We start from the raw sequence: 22,676 nt of genomic DNA on the forward strand, positions 1-22,676 counted from the left end.
ATGTGAAACTTTTGGAGTGTCAACATAATACCACAAGTGGAAGATTCCATACCTGACCTCATGTACACAAACTTTGTTCATGCACAAAGTTATTCAAAAGCCTGTAGAAAATTATTCTCAGACTATTGTAAGATGTATATAAAACCTAGGTGTAATTTCGTGTTTAGATTTAGGTTTCATCCCCAAGATGATCTCATTTTATGTGTACGTATGTTTCAAGATCTGAAACACTTTTGGTCTCAAGCATTTTGGATAAGGGACACTCAAGCTGTGCCTGTTTCATGTTGTTCTAGTTAATAAGGGTTCATACAATTCCTAAAAGCACCCCTTCAATTTGGTTATATTCTTCAGGGTTATTTTGGTGCATAAATGTTAGAATAGCTTGTCAATTAAAAACAAGTTACTGGGTGGCGCTTGTGGCTCAGTGGGTAGGGCGCCAGCCCCATATACCGATGGTGGAGTGTTCAAACCTGGCCCCGGCCAAACTGCAAATAAAAAATAGCCAGTAGTTGTGGCAGGTGCCTGTAGTCCCAGGTACTCAGGAGGCTGAAACAAGAGACTCACCTAAGGCCTGGAGTTGAAGGTTGCTGTGAGCTGTGACATCACAGTACTCTACCAAGGGCAACAATGTGAGACTCTGTCTCTACAAAAACGAACAAACAAACAAAAAGAAGCAAACAAACAAACAAAAAACAACTTACTGGCCTACTAGGAATTAGGTTGTGCTTATGATGCTTCTGTAGGTTAATTTGGAGAAAATTGACTTCTTAACAATAATGAATTATTTCATTCCTGAATAAAGTGCATTAATTTATTTGTGAAGGTCATATTTAATTTTCTCAGCTAACATTTTGTGCTATGGAGTATATATGTCCTCCCTATTTTATTGCATTTATCTGTATTTTATGTTGTTATAAATGACATTTTAAACATTTTTGCTTTTATATTTTAATGCTAATTGTATTTGGACATACAGGTGATTTCTATATGTTGATTTTGTATCATCAACTTAACTCATTTATGACTTGTAGTACCTTCTTTGATAGATTCATTGAGATTTTCTAAATGGACTCTATGTTGTCAAAGCTTTGCTTTCTCAAACTACTTTCTTCATGGATGTGGAGAAAAGGGAACACTTCTGCACTGCTGTTGGGAATGCAAGCTAATACATTCTTTTTAGAAAGAAGTTTGGAGAACACAGGGAACAAAAAGTAGACTTGCTATATGATCCTCCAATTCCTCTCCTATATCCAGATGACCAAAAATCATTATACAACAAAGATATTTGCACCAGAATGTTTTTTGCAAGCAATGCATAATTGCCCAATCATGGATGAAGCCCAACCACCCATGAATGGATTAATAAACTGTGGTATATGTATACCATGGAATGTTACGCAGCCTTAAAAAAATATGGAGACTTTAGCTTTTTTGTGTTTACATGGATGGAGCTGGAACATATTCTTCTTAGTAAAGTATCTCAAGAATGCAAGAAAAAGTATCCAATGTACTCAGTACTTTTGAGAAACCAATATGCAATCACCCCCACTTTCATATGAAAGATAAAACACAGCTATCGCCCAGAATGAAGGAGGAAAGAGGAGAGTGAGGGGAGGGGAGGGGTCAGGTAACTTGGGGGGTTTTCAAGGGTACATGTCAAATCTATTTAGAGTAGAGTATAAATATGTCTTAACACAATAAGTAAGTAAGTGAGGTGAAGGCTATAGTAAACAGTTTGATGTAAGCATTCCAAATTATATATAAAATCAGCACATTGTACCCCAGAAATGCATTAATGTAAACAGTTATGATTTAATAAAAAATTATTGAGAAATAAAAAAAGATAGTAAATATTTTAAACCTGTTGTAAAGCAAACTCTGATGTAGCTCATCAATTCTGTCATTATTGTATGAGAGTGGTCATAGAGCAGTCAATACAGACATTAATGAACATCTGCGTTATCATAAAACAAAGCTAGCTCACAGGTTGGAGTTCACTCACCCTAGTATGTGATCATGATTGTAAATAAAGATCACGTTTTACTTCTTCCTTCCAATTAGGATGCCTTTGATTCCTGTTTCTGGCTCACTGTACTGGCCAGAATCTTCAGTGCAATGCTGAATGACAGCACTGAAAGCAGCATTCCTGTGTTGTTCCTGGTCTTAGAGAGAAAGCATACAGTTCTCCCCATGACATCTGTTAGCTGAAAGTTTATCACAGGTGCTCCTTGTCATGCTGAAGAAGTTCCTTTATATTCTTAGTTTGCTGAGAGTGTTTTTAAATAAAGAATGAGTATTAAATTTTTTCTCATGCCTCCATCTACTGATATGGTCCTATAATTCACTTTTGATTTGTAATATGGTGAGTAACGGGGATTTTTGAATGTAAAATTAACCCTGTGTTCCTGGGATAAACCTCATTTGTTTATAAGGTATTATCCTTTTAATATATCTTTGAATTTTATTTGTTAACATTTAGTTTAGATTTTTTTAAAGACTTCATTTCTTTTAGAGCCATCTTATTTTATTTATTATTTCAGATTGATATGAGGGTAGATGCCTAGTAATGGGATTGTGGGATCATCTGGAAGGTCTGATTTGAGTTCTTTGAGGATTCTCCATAATTCTTTCCAAAGAGGCTGCATTAGTTTTCACTCCAAAAGTGTAAAAGCATTGATAATGAACTCCATTCTGAAAGACAGTCAACATAAACAGAGTCATGAGACACTGATACACCAAGGTTATGAAACGTTAATGAGGGGCTTGTACAGTACTACCAACATAAGCACACGGTTGTGAGTTTGTAAACTTAATTGTCAGGCTTCATATGTCATTCTGTGACTTTCTTTTATTTGCTCAGTATTTGTAAGATCAATTCATATTGACACAAGTATATTTGGTTTAATTTATTTTGATTTTTATAATATTCCATCACATAAATGCTGCAACATCAAACTCTTTGAAAGCTGTTATGATACTCCTAATGGCTTTTGTATTACATAGGCATATCCACAGATATTTATTATGTTTTTTATTAATATTGAAAAAATTAAAATACAAAACCAGGGTTTATGTGTTTATTTATTTGATAAAAACATCCATCCTATATGGGGCACTGATATTTGATATCCAAAATATTTCCAAGAAACATTCACTTATTTCAGGCCCACATTGCCTTTATTTTCCAATATTTCCTTGTAATTCATCTTCTGCCATTCACTTGTGTTTTACTGAAATTCATCTTCCATATAGAATTTAGAGTGATTTACTTCGGTGAAAATGGGATAATTAATATCTCTTTGAAATATTAATATCCAAGCACCATGAAATTTCATAGAAGGATTTCTGCTATCTCTTCCCTGTCTGCATTTTTTTCTGGCATCCCTGAGCTTCTAGAATGCCTGGCTCACCAATCCCTCTACTGTAGACAAATACATATACATATGTTTTTTTCAGGATTTTTTCTCTCTTGCTTTCTGCTTCCTCTCCTGCTCTCATCCTTTCCTGGCCCCTACGCCCTTTAATTTGGCTCATCTAAGTGTCAACTCAGACATGATCGCTGGAAAACTCATTTTTGACAGTTTTATTTATATTCCTTCCAGCTACAGCATCAATAATTATTGAGTAAAACAGATAAAGACTGTTCCAGAAGTTTTGAAATATTGTGCTTACAGTATAGGGGCAAAGGTTAGAGACATGGCAAGAAACGACTTACAGTTTAGGTAGGAACATTGCAGTAGAGATGACACTAGAGTACTAAGGCAGCCCTGAGGATGGAGATGCCTATTTATCTGGTGAAACAGCAGGAATCAATGAAGGCTTCATGTAGCAGGCTAAGGCCTTAAAAGATGAAAATAAAATTGTTAGAATAGCAGAGGAAATCTTTTCATATGTAACAAACAGGATGTACACTGATGAAAATATAAAAAGTAACAGAAGTTTGTGAATTATTAATAAAACAACATGCACAGCATGCTGTTGAACGGTCCTATTATGAAGTAGAGAACAATCCACAATGTTATTTTATATGTGTATTGTATATTTAAATTCTGTTTTTCTTCTAACATTATATGTATATACATTAGGTGGATAAATCTGTGAGTAAATCTGTGATATGTCTGTATTTGTTGAACCTAGTGACATCTAGTGCCCTTTGGGTGGTTTTGTGAAGTTTTGGATAATTAGAAGTATTTTTTCATCAAAGGTTTCTCATAGATCACAAATATCTCAGTTTTGTGAATATTTTCTTTCATGATATCTAATGTTTTTTTTTTTTTTTTTTTTTTTTTTCCCTATCAGGTGTAGTCTGCCTCTCTGACATTACAATTTACACATCTATCAGTACAGGTTTTTTTAATTTTCAATTTCTTCCATGTCTAAGATTTACATAGGGATAGGGTTGCGTTACTTTAAAACAGCTTGGCCCTTTCTGCTGTTGCTTTTATAATTTGAGATAATACCCTACGCAAGAGGCAAGACCTATTTCATGATTATCTTATGCAGTCTGTGTTTTTCTATCCTTCATTATGAGAATGGACACATCCTGGCACTATATGAGCACCAGGCTTGGTTTACCTTGATGTTGATTAGATAATTTTTCTCTTAGTCTCAAATAATTCCTAGCACACATGCATAGTTAACTACTCTGATAAATACCTGAGAGGGAAACCTCCACACATCTCCAGGATTCTTTCACTATACTGCTTTCTCCTCTTCAGTTGCTATCCTGTGATCACTGCCTGCTTTGGTCTTTTCAGACTCTCCTTACTCAACTACAATTAGGCGAGTCTGGTAGCGTGTAGGTCAGGCTTTTTCTTTTTTTTTTTATTTTTTTTTCTCCAGGTGTGCTTTCCTGAAAACTCTGTTAAGGCAGGGATCTGGGGCATTCCCAAGGCTTCCTTTTGTTGTTTTCTATTTTTCAAAGATCTTTGTCTTTGTTGCCTAAATTCTACTGTCTTAATAATAACTGTTTAATGTGTTTTGGCTGGGTTTTTTTTTGGGGGGGGGTTAAGGGGGAAGATGGAAAATTAACACCTGTTCCTCTGTCTTGGCTAGAAGGAGATTGCAGTAGAACTTCAGCACATGCTATGGACTGGCCAGCATGCTTTTATTCTTGCTTTATTTTACTGCTTGCTTCTCATCCTTCATTTGTCAGTATGGCCATCTCTTCCTCAGAGAAATCTTCCCTGGGCCCAGTATAGATTAAATTCTCTTACATAACATACGAATTTTCTTACAGAATCTATCTGAATTAATAATTGTCACTGTTTTGTCTTTTTTTTTTTTTTACTTCAAGCTAAATAAGAGCAGAGGTTCTGTCTAGTCTGCAGAGCTCAGTATCACATGTCCGCCACTGTACCCACCTAGTTATATATGTATAATGTGTGAGTGACTGTGAGAATGTGAAGTTCTTTATATATAAAAAGTGTTCCTGTATTCTCTTTCTTTTTTTTCATCCTGATACAGATTCTTTTAACCAATTGGAAATTCAAAACACAGCTCTTCCCTGTAAGAGCCATGCAGAACGTAATAAAAATTATTATAAAAAACTTACAGATAATATCAAAGCACTGGAAAGTATGATTATTTTTCTAAAAATGAAGCTATCCAAAACGAAAGGAATAAACTTACAGTTATACCATCAAAGATGTGAATGGGAGCAAAAACTCCACAGTTTGAGGTATGAAATCCTAGCTTTAAAGAAACATTTGAACTATTTATTTACAACTATTTATTTGAAATATTTATTTATTTATATGTTGGATAATTTTTGACATTGCTGACATATCATCTGGTATTTAATAGGAGAGAAGTCATCTTAGTCTTCTGCGGTATAAAATTCTTGGAAATAATAAAATAAGTTCTTAATTACAATTACTGATAATTAAATGTATATTCTTTTAAATCATAATTCTAATAACTATATTAGAAGTTCACCTTAGGGAAATCTCCATTTATTTAACAAATTGAATTTGGAATTTTAAATATCTGTATTATAATTAATATTGTTATGAACATTTTTACACAAGTCTTAATTTTCAAATTATATGCCTTTATTCTTCAATATAGAATTCTTGGGTTAAAGTAATCTTATGAAAACGGCTTTGATCAATATTTTGAAATGGTTCTCAGGAATGTTTATGCAAATTTATAACTCAACCAACAGAGTTTTAATTGGCCTTTTTCAACCCAGAAGAAGTTTCTTAAGGAAATTACATAGTTTGTTTTCATAATGCAGGGAATGAAAAGGAAAATGGAAAGTGACTACTGATTTGCTTGTTCAACATCTCTCCTACACAGATAAAATTAATTTAAACTTTTGTGTTGAAAACATATTATTCTTCATTGTTTAATTAAATATTAGACCTTTTCTTTCACCAAAAGGATTTCAGAATTGTTTATAATATATACCAGCAACAACAAGTACCTTGAAATTATCACTCAAAACAGAAACACAGAACACGTGGGTAGCAAATATAAAAATAGCAGTCTGCAATTATGTGTTGTGTGAGAGACATCGGAATGAGTTCTCTTACACTGCCAGTCACTTTCAGGAATGCTTGTGCTGTTTTGTGGAGATGAACATTTCCCTCCAGTGAATTCATAAACTTATTTATAAATGGTAAATTTTGGTTAGTTTACACTCCATGATCTGTCCCAGTTTGGGAGTAATTATGACTATGTAAAAAAGTAATTTTCAACTTATACATTTGAAAATTTTCAATATCCTTTTCAAGAGTAACTAAACTAACAGAAACTTACCAATTAGGAGAATGTTCTTTCACATCGACCTTTCATGTGTACATGTCTTTTGGGAGAAAATGAAGTGAGATATTCAAAACCTTAGAACTAGAAAAAACAAATATTCAAGAAAACAGACATTTTATTAGATAATCAATGAATAGATGAAGAGTCAGGTCTCAAAATGAACTTTTCGCTAACAAAATGAATTTTAAGATAAGTATATTTAACTGCAGATTCACACTAAAAGAAATGGAAGAGATGAGAAAAAATGATTCTATAGCATTTGAACAAATTAAGGAAAAGTTAACAAGAGAAATAGAGCAACATAGAAAAGAAGTTGCGATAAAAGAAGAATTGGAACACAGACTGAGAGCCCAAAATGTGGAGTTGGGGACCCTTAGAAATAATCTGGAGGTAAATTAATCTTTGGTTAACATCACATTTATTATTTTACTTCATCACTATTAGTTGTGATGTCTCTTTGATTCAATGCTTATTATTTAGTTATAAAACAAACCAAAATCTTGCCTTAAAAATTAATTATGATATTTATAGCTAAAGTTGTTTATTATAAATCTTGGCATCCAAGTAGTATCTTATTTCAATACAAAGAATTTTTTAAAATAATATACAATAATATATACTTAATGATGACTTATTAGGTGTTTTGTTCCTAGTAAAATAGTTCAGTGATTTTTCCCCTATTTCACATTTATTACAACTTCAAACATTATGAAGAGGAAAGAAACAAAATGTATTGTAATCTAAAGTAATCTCATGATTTTCTAAGGAGACCTCTGCAAATTTTATCTTATTTGTCATTTGTGTTTTGAAATATCAGGCTTATTTTGCATTTATCTATTTATTCCAGAGAGGTAACTGTGATTTGGTAGATGAGCCTCATGGGTTAGGATCAGAAGACTGAGGAAAATCCTACAAGGGGCTTATACGTTTAATCTCTCCTTTTCAGAATTGTGATCAGTAACTGAGTTAATTGATATATAGAGAAATGCTTTGCACAATGCCTAGATTTGTCATTTATCAATAGATATAATTGTTATAACTTAGGATAAAAATGATAGAAGAGTAGAATATCTATAGAATGCTCTCAGAAAAAAACTTAAAGAACATTGGCAAATTTTGCCTGTTCTAGTGTACGCAGAGCTGAGGCTCCTACTATGGAGGGGGATGTAGGTTAGACACCAGATTGTGCACCCAACTTTCTAGTGTGTCACAGTTATTAGAGTTTTGTGCATTTGGATTTGTTGTAATTCAAAGAAAGCCTTTTCCAATTTGGAGATTCATAAAAATTCTTTACTGATTTATTTTTTGCTTTCACAGATTCATTGCATTCATGTAAATTTTTGAACTTTCAGGAATTTATGCTCTATAAGGTTTGAGGTTTGGATCCAGCTTCTTTGCCCAGTTAGCTGCTTTTTACAACCCTTTCATTTCATAAATGTGCATGTTATTATTTACTTTCTGGGGAAGTCTTGATATATTATTTTATTGAGTGATAGCTAAAAGTTTTCTTTCTTTTACTTAGAATTGTCAAAGGCGTGAACATGAAAGAGATCTCCTGAACAAAGAAATTGTTAGACTAAGATTGAAAGTAGAAAGAATGAAAATGAACAATGAGGAGATAGACAAGAAACACTTGCGGGACTTGGAAATCATCAAAGACGAGACTGATGATCTTCAAAATGCTGTAAAGCTCAGTGAAGAAAGGTTAATGAAAGTAACAGCCCAGTATAGTGGCCAGTTCAACATACTACGAGAGGAGAATAAAGTGCTACAAGCCAAACTGAAGGAAGCGAAAGAAAACCAGGAAAAACTAGAAGCAGAACTTGAATCCCACCGTCTCAGACTGGCAGATGCTAACCATGAGCGTCACCAAAGTCAGGTCTCCCAAAGAGACCTTGCCTTCATTGTCCAGAGAACAAAAGAAGAATGGTCTGGTACACTGGAATATATGAACTCTCGTGCTGAAACCCTTTTCCAACAACTTTGTGATGCAGAAGAGAAATTCAGTTGCCTGCAAACTGAGTTTTGTCACATGAAAGATGCTCTTCGAGAGAAGACTTTTGCTCTAGAAGGTGCACAGAGAGACCTGATGGAAGCACAGTTGGAAAAGCAGAACATTCAACTTAAGTATCAAAGTGAACAAAGAACAGTGAGTATGTACATTGTAAAGCAGGAGTCTTTAGAGCAGAGACTGTCCGGACTGCAATGTAAAACTATGTCACTTCAACAACAGCTGGATGATGTTCACAAGGATTCTGCAGATAAAGAGAAGGCAAAACACACCAGAGACAGCCCGTGTGCTGCAGTGGTGAAGGCTCTTGAAGTAAGGCATGAAAAGTACAGTCTGCTATTGGAAGAGGAAAACAAGAAGTTGCTTGATGAATGCAATCACTTAAAAGAAAGGCAGTACCAATATAAAAAAGAGAAAGTGAAAAGAGAAGTAAGTATCAAGAAATAAACATTTTTCAAACTTCCAAAAAGAAAAGTGAAGTGGTATTTGGTAGTGACTAAGCATCGTATCTGGTTGAATGTGAGAATATCTAGATCTATATTTGTGATATCAGCCTAGAAACATACCTTGTTTCCAGCAAATAATAGTTAGTACTGAGAGATGTTTTACTTTGAGTAAAGACAGTGTGTCACAACATTTTAAGAGTTTAAATTATAAATTGTTAATAGACATAGAGTAAAAATGCTGAAATCATAATTTTAGTGTCTTTATGTTGCCTCATTTTAAGACAGAGCCGAACCAGAAAAAAGTGAGTAGGAAGCTGAGTAGGGGTAGGAGTTGCAGGAGTTGAGATTAGGGAGGAAGGTGGAGGCCAGTTTACTTAGGGCCTGCAGAAGCCATTGGAATTTTACTTTTATTCTAAAATAGGGATTATTGGGAGAGTTTGAGCAGAGGATTGAATTGGTGAGAAACTTTGAGGCTGATCTGAGCTTCTAATCAAAAAGAAAGAAACCATTTTACAGGGTAGAATTTGCCACCACTATCCCATCCACATGCATATGAATCTTTTGTTATGCATTTCACGTTGCTTTTAAGCCTTCAGTTGGTCCTTATGCATTTCACATTCATGAGGGGAGGAATGAATAGAGGACTGAATCTGTTGTCTGAGCAGTAGAATACTGACTTGGGGGGGAGGTAGCTCTTTCCTTAGTGTCCTTAGCCAAATTTAGTGGTCAACAGGAATGTGTACACAGGAGGAAAAGAAGGTGAGTCAATGCAATGTATGTGATGATAATCTTCAAGGTATATATGTTAAAGTTAAATATTATTAACACATCCTAATAATAAAGTGTTTATAATATCTGCAACAAAAATATCTTACCAGGCAGTTTTGAGAAAACTTCGCCAAGAACTGTGTGATACCATGCAAAAACTATCCAGATCGGAGACGTTACTAGAAACTACATCACGTTGTCACATTCATTTAGAAGATGAGACCCAACATTCAATGAGAAAAATAAGTCAGATGACAAACCAAGTATGTACGAAATTAACATGCCACCAGTTAATCTAGAGCTGATCCAATAACATAAAGTGTTTTAGAATACTAGCTGCAGGTGACAGCTTTCTTTTTATATTTTCATTATGAGTAGTTTTGTACCATTTCATTATCTTTATCATGTACTTATTTCTTAAATTCTGACTTGCATTCTTCCACTTTTCCTTAAAATTACTTAGAAATATACCATATTTTCTTATAATATATACCCTTAGGAAAGTCGAGGATTAGGCATCATTTTTCACAGAAGTTGTGAGATATTTTTCCTGTTAAGCAGTAGTTTTTCAGTGATTTCTCTATTGCCATTGTGAGGCAAGCCAGATTAAATCAGGGTAATGTCTAATGAAATGTTCCAGAACATATCTTCACTTTTGTGAATGGATACAAAATCTGTGTATACTTATTTCATGGATTTCAGGTTAACTCATAGAGAAAGGCCTTTATATTCTTGTCTAAAATGAAAATGCTGCTCGGGAGGCTGAGGCAAGAGAATCGCTTAAGTCCAGAAGTTGGAGGTTGCTGTGAGCTGTGTGAGGCAACGGCACTCTACAGAGGGCCATAAAGTGAGACTCTGTCTCTAAAAAAATAAATAAATAAATAAATAAATAAAATGAAAATGTTTTAGGTTAATTTATAAACTCTTTGCAAAGTTAATTGCCTTCATTTTCATTTCACTTTAATTATATTGTAAAAGCACAGAAATATTCAGGTCTTGGATAGGAGGTACATCCAAAATAAAGAATTAAGAAAATTATCCAGATCCTGCCATTGGATTTTTAAAAGCAAATGTATTGAGGTCTCATTCACATACCATGCAGTTCACCACTTAATGTCTCTTAGTATATTCACAGGGTTGTGGAACCATCATCACAATCAATTTCAGAACATTTGCATCAATGCGAAAAGAAACCCCACATCTTATAACCATAACCTCCACCCTCATCTTATCCCTCCACTTCCCCATGCCTGGGCAACCACCATCTACCTTTATCTCCATAGATTTGCTTATCTAGACAGTTCATTTTTGGGGTGGTGGGGTGAGGGTGAGGGAGACTTTATCAATCAAATTTTATTTTATTTTTTTCCAAGGGGCATATTATACATCCTCACAATGTGCACAATAGGTGAGATCTTGCCTCGTGCCCTCCCTCATTCTGCCAAACGTTCCCCACCCCGCTTCACTCTACCCACAAACTGGACTATAAGAGTGTTTTATTGTTCTTATGAGCATGTAATTGTTTATATATTGATTTCATATAGGTATGGAGGTATGGATTTCATATTGGATATTTATTTTTCTATTCTTATGGTACTTTACTAAGAAGAATGTATTTCAATTTCATCCAGGTAAATGTAAAAGATGTAAAGTCTCCATCTTTCTAATGGCTGAATAATATTCCATGGTATACATATACCACAGTTTGTTGATCTGTTCATAGTTTGATGGACCCTTAGGTTGCTCCCATGACTGGGCAATTATGAATTGAGCCACAGTAAACACTCTAGCGCAAATGTCTTTGTGGTAAAATGATTTTTGTTATTCTTGATAGATACCTATTAATGGGATTGCGGGGTCAAATGGTAGGTCTACTTTTAGATTTTTGAGGATCCTCCATACTTCTCTCCAAAAAGGCTGTATTATTTTGCAATCCCACCAGCATGGTAGAAGCGTCCCTTCTCTCCATATCCACAATAGCATCTGTAGTTCTGGGATTGCTGGGGTTAGGTGATATCTTAGAGTGGTTTTGATTTGCATTTCTCTGGTGATTAAAGACAATGAGCATTTTTTCAAGTGTTTGATGGACATTCGTCTGTCGTCTTCAGAGAAGTTTCTGTTCAAATCTCTTGCCCACTTATAGAGAGGGTTGTTTATACTTTCTTATGGTTCAATTTGAGTTCTGTGTACGTTCTAGTTATCAGGCCTTTGTCAGATTCATAACATGCAAAAACTTTCTCCCATTTGAAGGCTGTCTGTTGGTTTCATTTGCGGTAGCCTTAGGTGTGCAAAAGCTTTTAAGCTCAATCAAGTCCCAGGTATTGATTTTTGGTGTTGCTGCAATTGCTAAGAGAATCTATCTCACAAAGTTTTTTCCCAGGCCAATGTATTCAAGTGTTTCCCCCCACTCTTTCCTAGAATTTTTATTGTTTTGTGTCTTATAATTAAATCTTTCATCTACGAAGAATCAATTATTTGTCAATGGTGAGAGGTGCAGGTCCAGTTTCAGTCTTCTACATGTGGATAACCAGTTCTTCCAGCACCATTTGTTAAATAAGGATCTTTTTCCTCATTGCATGCTCTTTGTAGGCTTTTCAAAGATTAAATGGCGATATGTGGCTAGGTTCATCTCTAAACTCTCTATCCAATTTCATAGATCTACATCTTTATTTTTGTGCCAGTGCCATGCTGTTTTGTAGACAGTTCTTATAAATGGAGCCATATACTACTTAGTCCTTTGTGACTGGATTCTTTCACAAAGCGTGTTTTCAGGATGAATCCATGTTGTAGTATGGATCAATACTTCATTTCTTTTCATGGTCTGGTACTGTTCTATTGTGTGGTCCTACTGGTGATCGATTCTTCACTTGCTGGACCTTTAGGTTTGTTTCTACTTTTTGCCACCAATGCATCATAGTCCCATGAACATTAATTTAAATGATATCAAGCGGACGTGTTTTTATTTCCCTGCCATTGACTATCATCCTCAGTTAGTTAGCAGATTTGACCATCTATCTGCCTTGCTCATGCTGTGCTTCCCGCTTTTTTAGCTTCTGATCATCTAACCTCATTCAGACCAGAGAACAATTTTTCCTTCTTCATGAAAATTTCTCTGAGTGTTCTGACTTTTGTTGACTTTATTCTTTAGTACTTGTTATCTAATCTGTGCAGAATAAGTTAGTCCTTCATTTTGCATTGCTTTTTAAAATTTTTTGTTATTAAATCATAGCTGTGTACATTTGTGCAATCAAGGAGTACAATGTGCTGGTTTCATATACAATCTGAAATATTCTCATCAAACTGTTCAACGTAGCCTTCATCTCATTTTCATGCTTATTGCATGTAGACATTTGTGTTCTACCTTTGGTAAGTTTCGCCTGTACCCATTCTAAGATGCACTATGATGTGGCCCCACCCCTTACCCTCCGTCCACCGTAACCTCCCTTCTCCCTTCCCTTCCCTTGGTCCTTTCCCCATATTCTTCAGCTATAGTTAGGTTATAGCCTTCATATGAAAGCTATAAATAAGCTTTATAGTAGGGATGAGTACATTGGATACTTTTTCTTCCATTCTTGAGATACTTTGCTAAGAAGAATATGTTCCAGCTCCATCCATGTAAACATGAAAGAGGTAAAGTCTCCATCTTTCTTTAAGGCTGCATAATGTTCCATGTTATACATGTACCACAATTTGCTAGTCCATTCGTGGGTTGATGGGCACTTGGGCTTCTTCCATGACTTAGCAATTATGAATTGGGCTGCAATGAACATCCTGGTACAGATGTCTTTGTTATATTGTCATTTTTGGTCTTCTGGGTATATACCTAGTAAAGGAATTATAGGATGGAATGGCAGGTCTATTTTTAGATCTCTAAGTATTCTCCAAACATCCTTCCAAAAGGAACGTATTAGTGTGCATTCCCACCAGCAGTGTGGAAGTGTGCTCTTTTCTCCACATCCATGAGAAGATCTCTGGTTTGGGGATTTTGTTATGTGGGCTACTCTTACTCGGGTTAGGTGATATCTCAAAGTAGTTTTGATTGGCCTTTCTCTGATGATTAAGAATGAAGAGCTTTTCTTCATGTGTCTGTAGTCCGTGTGTCTGTCTTCTTTAGAGAAGTTTCTCTTCAAGTTCTTTGCCCACCCTGTGACTGGATCACTTGTTCTTTTCTTGCTAATACGTTTGAGTTATCTGTGGGTTCTGGTTATTAAAACTTTATCAGAGGTATAACCTGCAAATATTTTCTCCCATTCTGAGGGCTTTTATTTTTTCATGAGGAGTCATCTTGTTCAATTATAAATTTGCCTAAGGTGAGAATAATATCTAAGTTGTATATAAAACGAGCACATTGTACCCCATAATTGCATTAATGTACACAGCTATGATTTAATAGCAAAAGTTGATACGCCTATAAGTTATCCTTATATAAATTGAAAATGTTTTAGATTAACATTTGTTAGAATATAATTAAATACTTTATACTATACTGATAATTGATATAATAAAATTTTATTCTAAATATATTTTAAGCAATAAAATATAAAATTGGAACTTTTTTATTAAAAAAACAGAAAAAAACTCTTTCTTGCTATTGTTACTAATTTTCTCTATTTGGGATATATATTTCAGTGACTTTTTCCAAGTTATTTTATAATTAATAGATAGTATTTAACAAAATTTAGTGAAAAGTATTTTGTAAATATGTCTAGCTGTGATTTATCCATTGCAATATCTTCCCAGTGAAGTTTGTAATTGGGGAATTAAGGAAATTATATGGAAAGAAGGTAAGGGGAGTCTCAGGGAAACTTGCCCTTTTCCCCTAGGTTGATTTGCTGAAAAGATCAACTCACAATTAGAGTAGATTAATAAGAGAAAGGTTTATTTCCAAATACCATGCACATGGGGGGTATGAATGATTGCCCAATGTTTCAGTGATAGTCAGTGGCTTTTAAAGATGCCTTTTAGAAGGTAGGGGGGAGAGAAACTGTAAAATATATGTGTAGCAAGTGGTTGCGAGGGATGATGGGTAGATGGAGGGAAATAGACTGAGTTGCAGTTTAACCTGAGAGACAGGTCTCAGTGCTTCAAAGGACATTAGGGCCAGGCCTATGTGATAAGGACTCCAGCAGCCCCTTTTCTGATTCTAAATCAACTTATTCAGGTTTTATAGAGGAGAGACTAGTGCATTCTAATCAAAAATGGCCTTTTCATTGAAAATATTCTCTATACCAAGGAATCATATTTTGATTTCCTTATCTCCTTCAAAGATATACTTCTGGAAAGTACGCTATGTCTTTGCTTATCTCCTCATGTAATCTTATTTAATATTGAGAAAGTTTGAAATATTTCCTGTAGTTCTTTCTTATTGTTCATTGCTGTTTCAACAGTAGCAAGAAAATGTTTTTCTGTTTTTTGTTTGTTTCAATGAGTTAGGGCCAAACCAGTCTGCTTCTTTCCTGCTAGTACTAATTTAATTTCCAAGGAAAGTGTTCAACCAAATAAATAAGTGAATGTAGATGCAACCAGCAGGAAAAAAATATATTCATGTCATTGTCACTATAGAAAAAAAAAATTAAATTAGTATTCCTTCATTACAAAGTCAGAATTGGGACTTGTAGATTGATAATTGCCTTTCCAACTGAAAAGCTCTGGCCTTTCTGATCTACCACAGCACATGACCTTAACTTGATCATCAGAGTGCTTGCTAGTGCAGCCCATCATATCCAGTTGCTGGGAATGAAGTGATCAAGGCACCTTGATTTATCAATGGAGTCTAGTGTTTTCAGGTTGAGGCTATTTCCTGGGGTCATGTAAGTTCCATACAACTCATTCCAGAAGATGCTCTGTGCACTGCAGTGCATGGTCATGCATCCCACTGATTGCTATGGAGACAAGTAAGCTATGAATTCTTATGAGTGGACGAGAACAATGCTGGCTACTGGAGTTGGTGACTGTTATCTACAGAATTTGGGACTGTTGTGGGCGTCATGCTCTGCATTGCCCATTTCAGTAGTGTGGAGATCAGTTGAGTGCAGCTGTCGGGGACCATTTTCATTGGCATGTCACCTGCCTAAACTATAAAATTAGAACATAAAATACAACAAGATGTTAATAGTAAATATTATATGCCACTCACCATGTGCCTCACGTTTTTCTAAGTGCATTACGTGTATTCCCCAGTTCAGTCTTCCCAACATCCACATGAGGAAATCAGTGCTATTCTGTCCATGTTGTAGATGAAGAAACCAAGTTGCTAATTTGCTAAAGGTCACACAGCTAGTACTGGTGGAGCCAGTACTCAAACCCAGATCTTTTGGCCTCTGTAAAGGTCCACCTCTCAAACTATTCCATGAGACATCTGGTTGTCATCTGAAGCATACACACCACTGAGATGTGAGAGAAAAAGGAAAACCTGGTCCCCTTGCTCTGTGGGAAGCTGAAGGGTGCTGTCCCCCTGTGTAGCAGTGCACAAAGTTCTAGCCTTTTCTCTATTTTCCCTGTAAACTGGCTCAGAGACTACAATGCGTCTATGAATATGGACAGTTAGCATTTACCAACTTGTGCCTGTCTACTTGCTCATGCTCACAAAAAAAAAAAAAATAAATAAAATAAACATCTGGTCACGATGGTTAGTAAAACATGGCTTTGACGTGACTGGGTCGGTTAAGTGGTAATTTTAACATAATGGCCTCTCCTTTGTCGTGTTTAATTGCAAAATTTAATAGTCATCCTCACAGTTTAAGGCGACGCATTTAAATTATTTCTCTTCTAGTGAAAACTTAAGCCTTGCGACTTAACTTTGGGGTTGACATTCTCTGTTGTACTTTTCTTCCCATTTATTTTTAAAAGTCCTTTTCCTTCTCCTAAAAGGAAAGATGATGGTGAGTGTTAGATGCTGAAAGTATAAAGTTGCCTTGTTACAATAAAATTAAATGTGAATAAAATAAAATAATAAAAGTTAATGTTGTGATCTTAGAATACAAAATATACATGCTTATCATAATGTAATCTTCTCTTTCCCCATTTTATCAATTTTATAAATTTGAGTATTTATCTCATACAATATAGTTTGTAAAATTAAGAATAATGTATTTATTGAGTATTTAATAGTATTTATGTAATACAATATAATTTGTAAAAATTAATAATAATACAATATAATTTGTAAAAGCAAGAATAATGTTGTGTTTTCATCCTATAACAGAAGTAGATAACCTTCTCTGTGAAGGGCCAAATAGTATATTTTAGGTTGTATGATCCAGAAGATTCCTGTTGCAACCGCTCCACTGTGCAGTAATGTCAGAAAAGTATCTATAAATAATATGCAGAATGAAGGGGTGTGTCAGGGTTCCAATGAAATTTAGCTACAAAAATCTCTTCAGGTGATGAGCAGATTTGTACTAGATCATTATTATTTTTAACGCAAATAGTGTGTTAGTCTAAAAACCTTGTTTTCTATATGCTACATTTTTTAGCTGTCCATCCAGTGAGGGAAATGTGGGTCATTTCCAAGTGTAAACATTTTTCTAATCTTTGTTTTAGTTTCAAGAAGTAGAGGATCAACTCAAAGAGGAAGGACACCGTGCTGAGAAGATGCTAGACCAATGGAAAAAGTATGCTTTCAAGCAGCAAAAAAGAAAAATAAAAAGACTTGAGTATTATAAAGAAAATAAGTGTTACAGTTTGAGACTAGTGCTAGTTGTAATAGTAACTATATCTGTGTGAATCTTAGGAAAATTTTCAGCTTTAAGCTGTTTTGAAATGCATATTTTTTTTTTACTTTGTTTCTAAATTTTGCACATTATGCATGGACATTGCTAGAAAAATGATATAGTTGCTTAATCATCTACTTTTCAAATATCTAAGGATTCACATAAACATACCTTCAAGTGTTTGTTCAAAAATTGCATGATATTTAAAAAAATTATCTGACATTAATTATTTTAAAAATTATATTTTAGGATCAAAATGGCAAATTCCAAATTAAAACTTACTGTCAAAGACCAAGCCGAAAAACTCAACCAGTATGAGAAAGACTTGTCAAGTGCAAGTTTCGTAAGTTAATCTCTTATTTTAGTTCTGTGGCAGAATAGGCTGAGTGTATCTTACTCAAAATGCTTTGGACTAGAAATGTTTTGGATTGTGGAATATTTGTACATGCACATTGAAATATCTTGGGAAGGGAATTCAAGTCTAAACACAAATTTATTTCTAATATATACACCATATTCACACAACCTGAAGATAATTTTATGTAATGTTCTATAATTTTGTGCATGAAGCAAAGATGTTTTCACTGCAACATGGCACATGAAGTCAGATGTCAAATTTTCCATTTGGAATGTCATTATGACCCTAAAAGTGATTAGGATTTGGGAGCATTTTGGATTTTAGGTTCTAATATTAAGATGCTCAACCTGTAGTACAGATGCTCACTGACTTTCAGTGGGGTTATATCCCAATAAACCCATCCTCACTTAGCCTAGCCTACCTGGAACATGTTCAGAGCACTTACATTAGCCTTCAGTTGAAAAAATCATCTAATATAAGTCTGTCTATAATAAGGCATTGTATGTCCCTCATAACACATATTGCTAGCCTGGGAAGGATCATGAATCAAAATTCAACATACATTGAAATTGGGGTGTTTCATATCATTTTAAAGTCAAAAAAATTTAGGTTGCCATCATCATTATGTCAAACTTGCAATGGCTTCACATCATTATGGAGTCAAACCAATAGGAAGTTGGAGGATCCCAAGTCAGGGACAACCTGCATATAAGAATATGGTAGACAATATGAAAAACGTCTCTGATAAAAATATCTATCCCCTTCATAGTGATAGTACTTATTGCAAGTAGTGCCTATCCCCTTGACTTTACAAAAGAAATTGACTTAATTCCTAAAATTAATGATTTGGGTAGTAAGATTTTAATAAAAACATTGTCATAGCCCAAGAATAATATTTTTATGTATACCACATTTCATTTATCCATTAATCCATTGGTGGACATTTTGTTTTTCCAAGTGTAAATTATTTTTAATCTTTCGTTTTAGGTGCAGAAATCTCTGGAAGATCAGTTAGCAGAGACTATAAAATGTAAAAGGATGATGGAAGACCGCATGCAAAGGTACAGTTAAAAGCAGCACACAAAATAACTTGAGTATTCATAAAGCAAATAGCAGTGTAATATGAGATTATATCTGTTCAGGTAATAAGTATGTTTGTGTGAAGCCAAGGAAAGTTTCAACTTTAAGCTATATTGAAATGCATGCCTTTGTATATTTTCTCAAAATTTTATACATTTTCCAAAAATACACCTAGAAAAATACCTTTGCCAAATCATCTGCTTTGTTAATCTTTGAGAAATTCTCTAATTATGCCTTTAGATATTTGTTCACAAGCTTTATGGCATTTTAAAAATTTATCTGTGATAAGAATTATTTTACAATATGTATTTTAGCCTTGAAAAAGAAAATTCAAAAATGAAAATAAACTTTGGAAAGGCACTGGACTGCATTGAGAAATATGTGTCATCTGCAAGTTCAGTAAGTCAATCTCTTACTTTCTATCATACTTAAAAGGAACTTTTTTTCTCTACTAGTACAGGCTGTACATTCTGTACCCCAAATGCCCAGAAGTATTTCAGATTTTAGAATATTTATATATACACAATAAAATATCTTGAGGATGGGATCCAAGTCTAAACACAATATTCATTAATGCTTCATGAACAACTTATGCACAAAGCCTGAACGTAACTTGATATAATATTTTTAAGTACTAAATTTTGCATGAAACGAAGATGTGTGTTTTCACTGAAACATGTCACATGAATTCAGATGTGGAATTTTCCACTTGTCATCTTTATATGTAAGATGAATAACATTTTGAAGCATTTAGGATTTCAGGTTTGGCGATTTCAGGATAGATGCTCGTCCAGGAGCACAGGGAAGGGCCTAGTCAGTGCCTGCAGGTGGTGCTGAGAGGTAAAGCAAACTAAGACTCAAAGATATGGCCTTGATGGCCCTCTTTTTAAATTGGAAGTGTAGGATTGTAAAAGATTTTAGTTTTAAAAAGTGATGAAAAATAGATCTCTGGATGAGACTGTGCATTAAGGAATATTAATACACAGTCATGCCATGGAATCCCAGCACTTTATGAGGCCAAAGTAAAAAGGCCAAGGCAAGAAGATCACCTGAAGCCTGGGCCTATCTCTACAAAAACTATAAACGCATTAGCCCATCATGGTGATATGAAACTGTAGTCCTAGCTCCTTGGAGGCCCAGTCAGGTGAATCACTTGAGCCCAGGAATTAGAGACTTCATCAAGCTGTGATGGTAGCACTGTACTTGATCTTTGGTGAGAAAGTTATACCTAGTCTCAAAAAAAAAAGCAAGGGGAGAAACAGGATGATAGAAAAGCTGTAAGAGGTGATTCATGCCTGTAATCTAAGCACTGTAGGAGGCTTGAAACCAGGAGCTGTAGACAAGCCTAGGTAATGTGAGAAAAAAAAGAAAGAGAAGAAAGAAAGAGAAAAAAGAAAGGAAGGAAGGTAGGAAGGACGGAAGGAAGGAAGGGAGGGAGGGAGGGGAAAGAGAGAAAAGGAAGAAAAGAAAAGAAAAAAGAGAGAGAGAGAGAGGAGAGAGAGAGAAAGGAAGGAAGAAAGGAGGGAGGGAGGGAAGGAAGGAAAGAAGAAAGGAAGGAAGGGACGGAGAAAGGAAGAGAGGACCTGCAGGTGGTGCTGAGAGGTAAAGCAAACTAAGACTGAAAGATATGGCCTTGATGACCCTCTTTTTTAATTGAGGAAGGAAGGAAGGGAGGGAGGGAGAGAGGGAGTAAGGAAGGAAAAGGAAAGAAAGAAAGAAAAAATAATTATCCAGGTGTGGGTGTGGTGATGCTTCCCTATAGTCCCAGCTATTCAAGAGGCTGCAGTGAGAAAATAACATGAGCCCTCATATTAGAGGTTGCAATGAGCTATGATCATGGCATTGTACTGAGAGTCAGAGCAAGATCCTGGCTCAAATAAAAGAAAGTTTAAAACAGAAATAAATAAAATTTAAAATAGAAAGTAAAAATAAAAATAAATGAAAAGCTGCAAGAAACAGGGAAAAGGCATGTTTATTATAGAGAAGTCTTAAAATTTGTGGGGGTTTGTTTTGTTTTGTTTTTGAGTTTGTTAGGGAAAGTCCCTATTATAATTGTTTCTCACTCTGGGGAGATGTGCCCTATGTCCTTACATGTGCCCATTAGGTGGGACCACACTGATCCCATTCCCTTGTCCCCCTTTTTCCTCCCGCCTTAGCTCAACTGGAGTTAAATTGACTTTTTGTTTTGTGGGGGCATGTATTAGTTGGTCTACCAGCTTCATATTACTGTTGAATCCATTGGATACTTGCTTTTCCATTCTTGTGATACTTTACTAAAAAGAATGTTTTCTAACTATCCAGATGTAAATTCTCCATCTTTTTATGGCTAAGTAGTATTTCATAGTATACATATACCACAGTTTGTTAATCCATTCATGAGTTGGTGGGCACTAGGGTAGTTTCCACATCTTGGTGATTGTAAACTGAGCAGCAATAATCAAATGCAGATGTCTTTATGATAAGGTGCTATTTTTTTCTTCTGGGTAGATGCCTAGTAGTGGCATTGTGGGATCAAATGGGAGGTATAATTTGAGTTCTTTGAGGACTCTCCCTACTTATTTCCAAAGAGACTCTATTAGTTTGCAATCTCAACAACAGTGTAAAGATGTTCACTTTTCTCCACATTTGCACAAGCATCTCATTTGGGAACCTGTGATGTAAGCTATTCTGAGTGGGGTTAAGTGATATCTAAAAATGATTTTGATTGTATTTCTGTGATGATTAAGACCATTTTTTTCATGTTTGTTAGCCATTCATTTGTCTTCTTCATAGGTTGTGTTCATGACTCTTGCCCAGTGATAGATGGGATTGTTTGTTCTTTTTATGTTGATTAATCTGAATTCCCTGTGGATTCTAATTATCAACCCTTTGTCAGATTAATAACCTGCAAATATCTTTTCCCATTCCAAAGGTTCTTTATTTGCTATAGTTTTTTTTTAATTTTATTAAATCATAGCTGTGTACATTAGTATGATCATGGGGCACCATAGACTTGGTTCATAGACCGTTTGACACATTTTCATTACACTAGTTAACATAGCTTTCGTGGCATTCTCTTAGTTATTTGGCTAAGACCTTTACATTCCACTTTTACTAGGATTCACATATTCCCTTGAAGATTACTCAAACTGTTCCAAAAGGTAGAAAAAGAAGGAAGACTACCCAACACGTTCTATGAAGCAAACATCACCCTGATCCCCAAACCAGGAAAAGACCCAACAAGAAAAGAAAATTGTAGACCAATATCACTAATGAATATAGATGCAAAAATATTCAATAAGATTCTAACAAACAGAATCCAGCAACATATCAAACAAATCATACATCATGAACAAGTCGGTTTTATCCCAGGGTCTCAAGGCTGGTTCAATATACGTAAATCTATAAATGTAATTCAGCACATAAACAAATTAAAAAACAAAGACCATATGATTCTCTCAATCGATGCAGAAAAAGCTTTTGATAACATCCAACATCCCTTCATGATCAGAACACTTAAGAAAATTGGTATAGAAGGGACATTTCTTAAACTG

At 34.9% G+C, this 22,676-nt stretch overlaps 1 pseudogene; it reads left to right on the top strand.

Annotated features, from left to right (window-relative positions):
* The window catches only part of LOC128579415 (ankyrin repeat domain-containing protein 26-like), an 85,774-nt pseudogene that overhangs the window by 45,402 nt on the left and 17,696 nt on the right, over positions 1-22,676 (top strand).

The sequence above is a fragment of the Nycticebus coucang genome, unplaced genomic scaffold, assembly GCF_027406575.1.
Source record: "Nycticebus coucang isolate mNycCou1 unplaced genomic scaffold, mNycCou1.pri scaffold_53, whole genome shotgun sequence".
Classification (NCBI taxonomy): Eukaryota; Metazoa; Chordata; class Mammalia; order Primates; family Lorisidae; genus Nycticebus; species Nycticebus coucang.